The sequence below is a fragment of the Macaca mulatta genome, chromosome 10, assembly GCF_049350105.2.
Source record: "Macaca mulatta isolate MMU2019108-1 chromosome 10, T2T-MMU8v2.0, whole genome shotgun sequence".
In the NCBI taxonomy this organism is placed as follows: Eukaryota; Metazoa; Chordata; class Mammalia; order Primates; family Cercopithecidae; genus Macaca; species Macaca mulatta.
The window spans coordinates 23,511,313-23,524,158 of NC_133415.1; the positions used below are offsets into that span (position 1 = coordinate 23,511,313).

At 37.9% G+C, this 12,846-nt stretch overlaps 1 protein-coding gene across 6 annotated transcripts in view; it reads left to right on the forward strand.

Moving 5' to 3' along the window:
• The window catches only part of TTC28 (tetratricopeptide repeat domain 28), a 718,240-nt gene that overhangs the window by 636,684 nt on the left and 68,710 nt on the right, over window positions 1-12,846 (forward strand). The gene's annotated exons all lie outside the window — the stretch shown is intronic.

The window sequence follows — 12,846 nt, forward strand, 5'->3', positions numbered from 1 at the left end:
TCTAATCTTGGGCCAAGTACAGTGGCTTTCGTCTGCATTCTCAGCTACTTAGGAGGCTAGACAGGAGGATCACTTGAGCCCAGGAGTTCAAGGCTACAGTGAGCTATGATGACCTCACTGCATTCTGGCCTAGGTGACAGAGAGAGACCCTGTCTCTAAAAAATAAAAAATAAAATAAAAAGCCAAAATAAAGTAGAATTCTAGAAAATATTCAAATAATTCAAAAAAGATGAAGAGTTAAAAAAAATCCACAGAGCACAACAGAAAATAACAAGATAATAGACCAGATGCAGTGGCTCATGCCTGTAGTTTCAGCACTTTGGGAGGCCAAGGCAGACAGATCATTTGAGATCAAGAGTTCGAGACCACCCTGACCAATATGGTGAAACGCCCATCTCTACTAAAAATACAAAAATATTAGTTAGGCATGGTGGCACACGCCTGTAATGTCAGTTGCTCAGGAGGCTGAGGCAGGAGAATCTCACTTGAACCCTGGAGGCAGAGGTTGCAGTGAGCCGAGATTGCGCCACTGCACTCCAGCCTAGGTGACAGAGGGAGACTCTGTCTCAAAAAAAAAAAAAAGACCTAAAGTTGAGTACTTCCCAGGATACAAAATCAATGTGCAAAAATCACAAGCATTCCTATACACCAGTAATAGACAGAGAGCCAAATCATGAGTGAATCCCCATTCACAGTTGCTTCAAAGAGAATAAAATACCTAGGAAGCAAACTTACAAGGGATGTGAAGGACCTCTTCAAGGAGAACTACAAACCACTGTTCAATGAAATAAAAGAGGACACAAATGAATGGAAGAACATTCCATGCTCATGGATAGGAAGAATCAATATCATGAAAATGGCCATACTGCCCAAGCTAATTTATAGGTTCATTGCTATCCCCATCAAGCTACTACTGACTTTCTTCACAGAATTGGAAAAAACTACTTTAAAGTTCATATGGAACCAAAAAAGAGCCTGCATAGCCAAGACGATCCTAAGCAAAAAGAACAAACTGGAGTCATCAAGCTACCTGACTTTAAACTATACTGCCAGGCTACAAAACCAAAACAGCATGGTGCTGGTACCAAAACAGAGATATAGACCAATGGAACAGAACAGAGCCCTCAGAAATAACACCACACATCTACAACCATCTGATCTTTGACAAACCTGACAAAAACAAGCAATGGGGAAAGGATTCCCTATTTAATAAATGGTGCTGGGAAAACTGGCTAGCCATATGTAGAAAGCTGAAACTGGATCCCTTCCTTATACCTTGTACAAAAATTAATTCAAGATGGATTAAAGACTTAAATGTTAGACCTAAAACCATAAAAACCCTAGAAGAAAACCTAGGCAATACCACTCAGGACATAGGCATGGGCAAGGGCTTCATGACTAAAACACCAAAAGCGATGGCAATGAAAGCGAAAATTGACAAATGGGATCTAATTAAACTAAAGAGCTTCTGCACAGCAAAAGAAACTACCATCAGAGTGAACAGGCAACCTACAGAATGGGAGAAAAATTTTGCAGTTTACCCATCTGACAAAGGGCTAATATCCAGAATCTACAAAGAACTTAAACAAATTTACAAGAAAAAATCAACCCCATCAAAAAGTGGATAAAGGATATGAGCAGACACTTCTCAAAAGAAGACATTTACACAGCCAACAAACAAATGAAAAAATGCTCATCATCACTGGCCATCAGAGATATGCAAATCAAAACCACAATGAGATACCATCTCATACCAGTAAGAATGGCAATCGTTAAAAAGTCAGGAAACAACAGGTGCTGGAGAGGATGTGAAGAAATAGGAACACTTTTACCCTGTTGGTGGGGATGTAAACTAGTTCAACTATTGTGGAAGACAGTGTGGCAATTCCTCAAGGAACTAGAACTAGAAATACCATTTGGTCCAGCCATCCCATTACTGGGTATATACCCAAAGGATTATAAATCATGCTGTTATAAAGACACATGCACACGTATGTTTATTGCAGCACTATTCATAATAGCAAAGACTTGGAACCAACCCAAATGTCCAACAATGATAGACTGGATTAAGAAAATGTGACACATATACACCATGGAACACTATGCAGCCATAAAAAGGATGAGTTCATGTCCTTTGTAGGGACATGGATGAAGCTGGAAACCATCATTCTGAGCAAACTATCGCAAGGACAGAAAAACAAACACTGCTTGTTCTCACTCATAGGTGAGAATTGAACAATGAGAACACTTGGACACAGGATGGGGAACATCGCACACAGGGGCCTGTCGTGGGGTAGGGGGAGTGGGGAGGGATAGCATTAGGAGAAATACCTAATGTAAATGACGAGTTAATGGGTGCAGCACACCAACATGGCACATGTATATATATATATATATATAAAACCTGCACATTGTGCACATGTACCCTAGAACTTTAATAATGATAAAAATGATCTTTTTTTAAAAAAAAGTTGAGTACTTTCATTAAATATTAGTATTTTCAATAAATATTAAGGAATAAATAGTACAATATTAAGGAACTAAATAGTACAATTAAAGGACATTGTCAAGTGGATTTTTTAAAAAGCAGAACCAAAATCTCTCATATTTACCTATAGATTGAAAATAAATGGGTAGAAAAAGATATATCATGTAAACAGTAATCATAGAGGTGGCTGGAGTGCCTTTAGTCAGATTAAATAGACCTCAGCACCAAAGAGTATTACCAGAGGTAAACAGGGACATTTCTTAATGCTAAAAGAATCAATTTACTAAGAATACATTAAAAGCTGTAAATGTATATTTACCTAGTGACCAAGTTTCAAATTACATGAAGCAAAATTGGATACAATTGAAAAGAGAAATAGATATTTCTGCAGTTGTAGTTGGCAATTTTAACACCACTCTTTATTGATGGATAATGAATAACTGTAATTAGAAATTTATAGAATAATTAGAAAAAATGGAGGCCAGTAAAACATAGATGTTACAAAAACACCAATCACCTTGACACAATTGTAGTTATAGAACATTACATCCCCAAACTGAAGAATACATATTCTCTTCAAGTGCTCATGGTACAGTCAACAAATAGACTATAAAACAAATTTTGATAAAAGTTAAAATAATTAAAATACTATAGGGTGCATGTTCTGACCACAGATATTTGGAAATTAAACACACTACTAAAATATCCACAGGTCAAAGAAGAAAACAAAGAGAAATTTAAATATATTTCTAATAAATAATAATGAAAATTGACGTATCAAAATATGAAGTTAAAGCATAGATAGAAGGAAATTTATAGTTTTAAATGTTTGTAGTAGAAAAAGAGGAAAGTAGAAAGTCAGTGACGTAAGATTATACCTAAAGAAGCTAGAAAACGAAGAACATGTAAACCCAAAATTAAGTAGAAAGAAGAAAATGATAAAGATAAGAACAGAAATCCATGAAAGAAAAAACAGAGAAATAATATTGAAAAATTAATAAAGCTAAAATTGCTTCTTTGGAAAGAGCAAGAAATTGATAAACCAAACCCTCAGTGATACTGGCTAAAGAAACAGATGGAACATGAATTATGACTGTAAGAGCTGAAAGAAACCTTATTGCTTCAGATCTTATGGACATTCCAAGGATAAGAGAATATTATGAACAACTTTCTACCAATAAATTTGACAACTAAGATGAAATGAAAAAAATTCCTTGAAAAATTCATTTTATCAAAACTAATACTAGATTAAGCAAAATATGAATAGCCCTATATCTATTAAATTCATTATCGGAAACCTTTTTAACAACAAACTCAAAGTTTAGATGATTTCCCTAATGAATTCTATCAAATATTTAAGAAAAAACCCTACAATTATACACAAACTGCTGAAAATAGAAGATGAGGAACCACTTCCACTTGTATTAAACTTGTATTATAAGGCTAAAATAAGGTTAAAATAACCCTAATGCCAAAACCTAACAGTGATATTAGATAAAAAGAAAATTGCAGACCAAATTACTCATGCATATAGGTATAAAAATATTTAGCAAAACATTAGCGAATCAAATATAGCATGACCATGTAGGTTTGTCCCAGAAATACAAGGCTGGTTTAACATTAAAAAATCAGTCAATATACTTTGCCATATTAACATATTGGAAGACTCAACATTGTTAAGATGTCAACTCTCCCCAAATTGACTTCGAGGCTCAACACTATATCAGTCATAATCTCCAAATTGATAAGGTGATTTTACAATATGAATGGAAATGCCCAAGGCTTAGCAGAGGTTCAGAGACTGTGGCCTGCAGACCATCTACTGTTTTGTAAATAAACTTTTATTGTAACACAGCCACAGCCATTTGTTTACATATTGTTTATGGTTACTTTCATGCCACAACAGTACTGTTGAGTAATTAGGACACACACCATATTGCCTGTAAGCCTAAAATATTTATTATCTATCCCTTAAGAAAAAAAAAAGGCATTGCTGATCTTTGACTTAGAATATCCAAAGCAATCTGCGGTGGGGGGGGGGGGGAAGTAAAGTTGGAGAACATATACTACTTGACTCCAGAACTTATAAACCTATAGCAATCAAGACAGTGTGGCACATAAGAATTGACAAGTAGATCAATGGAGTAGAATAGAGAGCCCAGAAGTAGACCGACACGTATATGGTCATTTGATTTTTGACAGAGATACCAAAACAATACAATGGGGAAAGGAAAGTCTTTTCTTTTTTCTTTTTTCTTTTTTTTTTGGAAAGTCTTTTCAACAAATTATGCTGGAACAACTGGGTATATCTATAGAAAAAAATAATCTTGAACCTTACCTCATACCAAGCACAAAAATCAATTCAAGATGGATCATAGACTTACACATAATAAATAAAACTATAAAACTGTTATATGAAAACATGGAAGAGAATATTTCTGACTTAGAGGTAGGCAGGTCATAAAAAGCAATAGCCAGAAAAGAAAAAAATATATATAAATTAGATATCCTCACAATTTAAAACTTACGCTCATCAAAATATATCATGAAGAAACTGGATAGGCAAGTCACAAATCATATATCTGCTAACGGACTGGTATCCAGCATTTGTAAAGAACTCCTAAAATTTAATTAATAGAATAATAATCCAATTTAAAATGTGGAAAGATTTAAACAAACACTTGATTTAAAAAGTTTTGTGAATGGGAGTGTGCACATCAAAAAATATCTAGCATGATTTAGTCCTCAGGAAGTCCAATTTAAGCCACAGGAAGATACCGCTACATTCCCATTAGAAAGGATGAAATTTTAAAAACTGAAAATACAAGTGTTAGTGAGGATGTAGAGTTACTAAAATGCTCATGTATTATTGGAGTGACTATGAATATATAATAACTCTGGAAAAAGTTTGAACAGTTTTATGAAACTAAATACATACCTGCCCTATGGATCATCAATTTCACTCTGAGGTATTTACCCAAGATAAGTGAAAATATATGTTCACAAAAAGAATTCTACATAAATGTTATTAGCAGCTTTATTCATATTATCTCCAAATTATAAAGGAGCACAGATGTCTATCAGCAGGAGAATGATTCATCTGTTCTATGGTCACACAATGGCATGGTACCCACCAGTAAAAAGTAACAAGCCGTAAATACAAACAGCAACATGGATGAATCCGAAAAATACTTTGCTAATTGAAAGGAACCTTACCCAGAAGAGCATATACCATATGATTCTATTTATGTGAAGTTCTAGAACAAGCTTAATTAATCTCTGGTGGAAGAGAATCAGAAAAGTTGCCTCCAGGGCTGGGGCAAAAATTGACTGGGAAGGATCATGAAGGAACTTTCTGGGATGAAAGTAATGCTCTAAATCTTGATAGAGTTTATGAACACAGGTGCATGCCTTTGTCAAAACTTCCTTAATGTACATTAAGATTTGTGCAGTTCATTTTATATAGTTATTTATTTTTATTGTATATACATTTTACATTAAAAACCAAAACAAATATATTCTGGCTAATAATTGCCTTCTGAAGTATTTAAGGGAACCTTCCTTGAAGTCTGTAATTTACATTGAATTACATCCAAACACAAAATGAATTGATGAATGGAAAGAGGGAAAACTACTTGGATAGGTATGTGATAAAGCAATTTTATTAAAATGTTAATGATAATGGGCCTCTATTCCCAACCACTCAGGAGACTGAGGCAGGAGGACCACTTCAGCCCAGGAGCTGTGGGCTGTAGGGTGCTGTGCCGAACAGGCATCCGCCCTAAGTTCAGCATCAATATGGTGACCTCCTGAGAGCGAGGGGCCACCAGGTTGCCTGAGGAGGGGTGAACTGACCCAGGTCAGAAATAGAGCTGGTGAGAACTCCAGTGTGGATCAGCAGTAGGATCATGCCTGTGAATAGTGAATAGCCACTGCACTCCAGCCATGGCAACATAGCGAGACTCCATGTCTGAAAAAAAAGCCAATGATAGAATCAAGGCAGTAAAATATAGGTATTCACTATAAAATTATTTAAATTTTTCTATATGTTTAACTTTTGACTGTAAAATGTTGGGAAAATATATAAAACAGCATGTACATATTGATCTTAAAAATATAGGGTATCATGGAAAAATAAGAAAGAATGAACTATATAATGTGATATCATAATACATGATTAAAATACCTATATACAGATTTGAAGGGAGAAATTCAGGCAAAATGATATACAATAAACACATTAGAATGGTGGCCAGTGGGGGAAAGGAATGTGAGTAGGGCCTAGGGGTGATGGGATGAGTGACAGATGGGTGGTGATATAGATGGCCTTGCATGGATTAATGATGATCATGGGGAGAAAGGGAGTGGGGTAGGTGAGTTGCATGGAAAAGCATTAAACTTAGAGGCAAATCTTGGCCCTACACTTTACTAGCTATGTCGTTTGGGACAAGTTGTTTAACATTCTTTAGACTTATTTTTCTCATCTATAAAATGGGGGTTATGATCTTTGCCTCTTAGAGTTGTTGTGAGCCTTAACACTAAATAGTGTCTGGGAGATTCCTGGCACAGCCCTTAATCTTTGGTAGACATTAAACAGAGGTCTATTTTTCTTCTTTTCTTCTATTCATCTAAATATTCGACGTCCTTCAAGGGGCTTGCCTTCTTTAACTCCAGAACAACCTATCTTTTTCCTCTGTTTCAAAGACTTGTAGCACTTTTAGCCATTCCATTCTATCCCATTTTGTCTCATACATAGAGCTCCTTTAGAAGTATTGATTTGCGTATACCAATCTTGCTCTTCCACTAATCATTCTACAGGTTATTGAGAACTCAGAGTGTAGCTTTGAGTATCTCTGTGCTCAGTTGTTACCCAGTATTTTCTTGACTTGTAGTGGAGCGGGGACTGTGTCTGTTACTCCCTATCTTTTTGCTGCATGGAAGGGGCTCAGCAAATAATTTGATGAGCGAATGAACGAATAGACATTACCTGTTTTTCACTGCTTTTTAACTCAGTACTGTCTAATAAACACACTGATTTATCATTGCTTTTACCCATCCCTCATACGCTGCGAGACTTGCTGAACTTATCCATTCCATTATCCGTGGAATACTGTGAGCCCAACCCTGATCTGCTGCAGGGTGTGGCTCCATAAACACACTGGACTCAAAGACAGGGAACTTCTCTTTACTGTGGGTGCTCTTTCAGCTATTCTGTGAAACTATGGATAACATTTTAGAGCTGGAAATGGTCTTTGATTTTATGTAACCAAACCCTTGATGCTAAAAGTTAGATGAAAAGGATTTGTATGTTCAAAGCCAGTTGGGATTAGTCAGAGAGATTGCCTTCATGGAGGAGGTAAATATTAAGCAGAGTTTATTGATGGGGAAAGATGTGGGTTGTCTAAAGAGAGGATGGAACATTCCAAGGGTGTAGAGTGACATGAGCTGGGGATTGGAGATGGCAGCAGATATGTGTGGAGGGGAGCCCACAGGGAGGGTGTTGGCTGTATATCAGGATTATCACATTACATAAAGGGGACAAGATGGTGGGTGGATGAGTTGTGCTCATCCACTCCTTCTGTGCTCTGTCCTTTGCAACACCCCTGTCTTATCCTTGATTTTGTCCTGACCTCCTAATCCTTTTATCTGGGCCAAAGACATGGCTCAAACCCTGATTTTAAAATGAAACCCAAATGACACATTTGGAACCCTACACTTCAGCCTGGAAATACTGGTTTTGCATCGTGTTTGGCATACATAGCAGCCAGCTGACATGACCCAAACCCCGGGAGGGACCATTGGCACAGCCTCAGCCTGATATTTCCATGTCTTCAAATCAATCCAAGCTACTCATTAGGCAGCCTCATTTCGTCAAGCAATCTGCTGCATGCGGGACCATTCTGGGATCACCACAGTCTTCCCTTTGGTCCATTTCATCATTCCCTCTCCATTCTTGGCCTTCCCCACATTTCTGGATCATGAAGGATAGCTGCAGGAAACCAGGCTCCTCACTTTCTCTCAAGGGGGGTCAGATACCCAGCATTTGTGCCCTTTCTTCTCCATATGGGGTTGTTACTCTATTTTCCTAACACAGGTCACCCCCTCTGACTCACTCAGTATATCAGGGATTTATTTAAGTCTTCCTTTAGCTAACAAACATCAGGATACATTTATATTTAAAATAAGAATGTGTAATGTATTCTTAAAAACCTTAAAAGCAAAAGTGGCCAGGAACAGTCATTGTTTTTTCTCTAAAGGATACCAATGAACAGTTTCTTCAGGTAAATACTCTCTTTCCAGAAGAGACTGCTTCTTTCTTTCCTAGGGATTTTTAGCCTGTCCTTGTTTTCCCTTTCTCTAATTATTAAAAAAAGAAAAGAGGAATGTGGCTGTTCAAGTCACTACTTTTCTGGATTCCAGGGCTCCTGGAATATGTGCAGTCAAAGGCAGGTGATCTGTAAAAGACTTCAGAATTAAACAAGGAAAGGGTGCAGTTCAGGATTTTAGGGATTCTATTTAATGGACAACGGTATTTCTTCATTTAACATTGCTTCACAATTTATGCAATGAAAATAACTCTAGAGAAGTCTAAGCTGTTATTACCCTTGCTCTTTGAATTTGGATTTTCCAGTATTCCATCTTCAGTCTTAATGATGCAGATTATTTCAATTTGTCACTTCTTATGATGCATATAGTAAATCCTGGATTCAGACAGAGGTCTCTGACCCTATCCTATCTTGAATGGAAACTACTTTTCTTATTTGATTTATCAGTAGCCACTATCTGATTATGCTTCTTTAAGGTTAAGAAAATACATAAACCACCAACAGAATAATTTGGATACATGTAGATTCTGTACAGATGCCCAGTGGGAGACAACAGGCCGTCCTGCATCCAGAAGGGATGATGGACAAAGCCTCTGCCTCACACAGCTCACTAAGGACTAGTTTTCAAGACTGACAAAGCAGAAGCCATTTCGTTCTTTGCATTTCTTTACAGCCAACATGCCGATACATTTGCTGAGCTACGTAGACAGTTTCTCTAGCACCAACAGCTTTTATTCCTGCTTCATCCCCGTTGTAAACCTAGAAACAAATATTTAGCTGGCTGTGGAGTGCCATCCACAGGAGTGCTCTCCCTCTGGGGATCTGCTGCACACACAGTGCCTGACTGGTCCTTTCACGTCGCACAGGACATATAATATATTTATGTCTCATGTAACCATAGAAACCTGTTGTGTCAGAGAAGACTTTATGATTTTGCTGCTCTCCAGAAAGAGATGAATAAAGCCACAGGGCAACCTGCCACCTCTTGTTTAGTTACTTTGTAATCATTTAGCAATTAAGACTGCAGAACATATTTACTATAATTTTCACATCTGTAGACATTTTATAAAGTATTGAATATACATAAGGAAATAAAACACTCGAGACATTGTTTCAGAAGCCCCATAGCCAACACAATTTTTTTGTATTACCTACACAATTTGTACTTTACTAATTATTATTGAAAATGGCTGGTCTTTTTTTCTGTGGTAGCATTTCCTTTAGTATCCTTGGCATAAGGAATACATAAATTTTGTTATGCTGGCTATACAATAGGGCTGTAGAAAGAACATCAGTTTGGGAGTTGAGAAGATGTATTAGCTATAAAGCCCAGTTTAAATCTGGGCTCTTCCAGTTACTGGCTGGGCTTCCTGGGGCAAGTGACTGAATCTTGCGGAGCTTTGTGGGGCTTCTAACAAAAATCTACGAAATAGGAATAATAATAGGATCTACCTTGATGGGTCACGGTGAGGAAATTTAGGAAATGCCTGGCACATGATAAAGGGTCACTATATGGCACTGCTATCATTGTTTATCCTTAACTTTTATGTCTTTTGATCAAGTACAGAATGCACCATAAGTACATTCTGATGCCAGCAAAAGCTTGTTTTGTTCTGCACATATATGGTACTTTATACTTATTACAGACTTAACAAATATTTATTAATTATAAAACCCCCAAGGGAGCTGGAAATACAAATTCCATCTCTTTTCCAATTAATTCTGCACCTTTCTATTTGGCAAATACATGTGTTTCAGGGCTTTTAATACAGCAAGGAACCCCCTTGGCTCTTTTGTCTGTGCCTTGGGTTTTTTAAAGGAATTATCCAGGATGTCATGGAAGCTCCGACTTAACTGCTAGATGACTTGGGCGACCCCTGCTGGCTGGCTGCAAAATCAGAAGTGCCCACCAAGCCAAAAGCCATACACCTCACCCTTAGGCCCCATATAAATTCGCTGTAGACTGTGTGGACAATGGGTGGTAGGGTATAATCATGGCTTCGAAGGCATGGAGTTTACTCTTATTGTTATTATTTTCTTTATTATTGTTATTTAAATGGAAGGATTAGAATGCAGGGAACGTTTCCCACTAGCTAATAACCATTTAAGTTGTGTTTGGGGGCTTTCATGACTTGACAACAGCTTTTCAAAATCTCGGGCTGTTAAACCCCCTACCGGGTTAATGTGGCAGAAAAAGACAGGAATGACATCAGCCAGCAGCTTTTTGTACAGTGCTGTATCTCGAGCATCTGGAAGAGAGAAGGGAAAACAGATCCTTGTAGAAATCCAATTAGAGAGAGAAGGAAATGTGCTTTGCTGAGAGAGAGAGAGAGAAAGAGAAAACAGGCTCTCTCCCAGAGGTAAAAGACTTTGATATTAACAAAGGAAATCCTATATTACTTTGACTTGTTTCAGAAAACTGATGTTTCTGAATATCCTCTCAGAAAACAAATACTGCAGGCAAACAGGAAACTGTTTTCGCCCAAAGTTCAATTTAGACAATAACAAATATGACTGTTCAAAAAACATCAGAGATGGGGGATTGCAAAGGCTTTCCATGATTCCTTCCAGGAGCCTGGGAGTCACACTCTCCCTCTGACTTGTTCAGTTTTAGGTGATCTAGGGAATATGGAATAATTTTAGAGGTCACTTCTAGCTTTTAAGGACCACATCCCATATGAAAAATAACTTCCCGGCCGGGCGCGGTGGCTCAAGCCTGTAATCCCAGCACTTTGGGAGGCCGAGACGGGCGGATCACGAGGTCAGGAGATCGAGACCATCCTGGCTAACACGGTGAAACCCCGTCTCTACTAAAAATACAAAAAACTAGCCGGGCGAGGTGGCGGGCGCCTGTAGTCCCAGCTACTCCGGAGGCTGAGGCAGGAGAATGGCGTAAACCCGGGAGGCGGAGCTTGCAGTGAGCTGAGATCTGGCCACTGCACTCCAGCCCGGGCTACAGAGCAAGACTCCGTCTCAAAAAAAAAAAAAAAAAAAAGAAAAATAACTTCCCTCCTCCTGGTTGTTGCCTAGCATTTGGTTATACCCTGACTTTCTCTGTTAAGTGGTTTCTTATCCAGACCAAATAGACTAGGTTTGATAGCTCTTGGTGACATTATTTGTATAGAAATTTAAAATGTGTGCAATTTACCTAAATTTAGAGGATTATGAATAAAGTTACCACACACCCCCTCCAGTTTGCCTCATTAAGGAGATCATGTTGTATTAGAATATGCATTTTCATTATGACATATTAAGGTTTGCTGTATTTGTAACAACTCTGAGGGGGGCATTCTCAAAGCATTACGTGGAGGTCTAGCTGTAGGATTCCCATTAGAAGCAGGCACAGTATGAGTTTTGCTGTAATATTCTCATTATCCTAAACCCTCATCTCTTTTTCATTTGTTGAAGGGGTCATTTGGCTTTTTAATATAACTTGTATTAGTGCATGTGTAGGAAACAAAAATCTTTAAACACTGACTCAGGCAGGTCTCTTTAACAGCTGGTAAAATATATGCCCATACTCCCCACACTCTTCCATTGTGTGTCTCAAACCCCTTGATGTATACATACTCCTAAATAATATGTAGCATGTACATAATATATGCAAATGTTCTTCCCAGAGACCTTCTTGGCTCTTAGTGAACAAGGGAAATGGACCTCATGGTGATCTTTGAAGACCATTTTCAGTTATAATAGCCTGTGTTTTCTACAAGAACACAGAATAAAATGAAATTTAAAAGCATGCATAGCATATGGGAGCTGATGCTGCTAAGGAGGGCTGTGCTAATGGAAATGCCTCTGTGAACTTTGAGCTTCTCAGCCCCTGATTGCCTTTAGAAAATGTGTTCCTGGATTAGGCAGCTTCTGAGCCCTTAGAGACTGGGATGGTGACATGGGAATGAACAGGCCTGATTCAAGCTCACCTGGCTCCGGGGCCTACTTCTGCTGCTTATTAACTGTGGGACCCTGGACAAGTGCCTGAGCTCCTCTGAGTCTCCCTTTAGAGATATTTAACAAAGATAAGATCTACCT